We start from the raw sequence: 678 nt of genomic DNA, 5'->3' as shown, positions 1-678 counted from the left end.
CAGCAAGACTCAGAGTGAGTACGGTAAGCGTGTAGCTTTACAGCCAAGAGAAGGGGTGGTGACAGCTCTGCGAAGCCACTCTCTACTTGAACCAGAACTTGCTTCAAATGCACAGGGAAGGCAGTGGCCGTCTCAGCAACATGAAGAACCAAGGCACCCTGGCCTAGCCTTCCTTAACCATTTACATCTCTGTATCAGCCAACCACTGCCCTAAAGTGCTAACACAGCAGGAAAGGGAAGCACATTCTTATTTAGCTCTTCCTTTCTCCTCATCAGGCCAAAGTGTCAATAAGTGAACTAAGAGTGCTCGAGTTAGTTCTGTGCAATATTTCCATTGCTCAGGTAAGAATGAAATAGACCTCCATGGGGACTTCCCTGGTGGTCCAGTGGTTAAGATTCTGTGCTCCCAATGCAGGGGACCCAGGTTTGATCCCTGGTCAGGGAACTAGTTCTCCGATATGGCAACAAAGATTCTGTATGCTGCAACTAAGACCCAGCATAGCCAAATAATTTTTTTCTTTAAAGAAAGAAATACACCTGCATGAACTACACAAATAAACTATGTCATTTCAATGGTTCTTCATGTGACTCAGATACTCTTGCCTTTACATTTAAAGTGACATTGCACAGTATAATGGTGAACGCTAAAATGTATGCTAATTATTAAAAATTTTAACT

General features: G+C 43.2%; 1 non-coding gene across 1 annotated transcript; it reads left to right on the top strand.

The window, feature by feature from the left end:
- Positions 1-372: 372 nt before the first annotated feature.
- On the top strand, positions 373-445 carry TRNAG-CCC (transfer RNA glycine (anticodon CCC)). The gene has a single exon. It is a non-coding gene; the product is annotated as a tRNA-Gly (tRNA).
- Positions 446-678: the final 233 nt, after the last annotated feature.

This window comes from Odocoileus virginianus, chromosome 31 (assembly GCF_023699985.2).
Source record: "Odocoileus virginianus isolate 20LAN1187 ecotype Illinois chromosome 31, Ovbor_1.2, whole genome shotgun sequence".
NCBI classification, from domain to species: domain Eukaryota; kingdom Metazoa; phylum Chordata; class Mammalia; order Artiodactyla; family Cervidae; genus Odocoileus; species Odocoileus virginianus.
The sequence above is the reverse complement of the archived record's forward strand: the minus strand, read 5'-3'. Positions and strand labels throughout refer to the sequence as shown.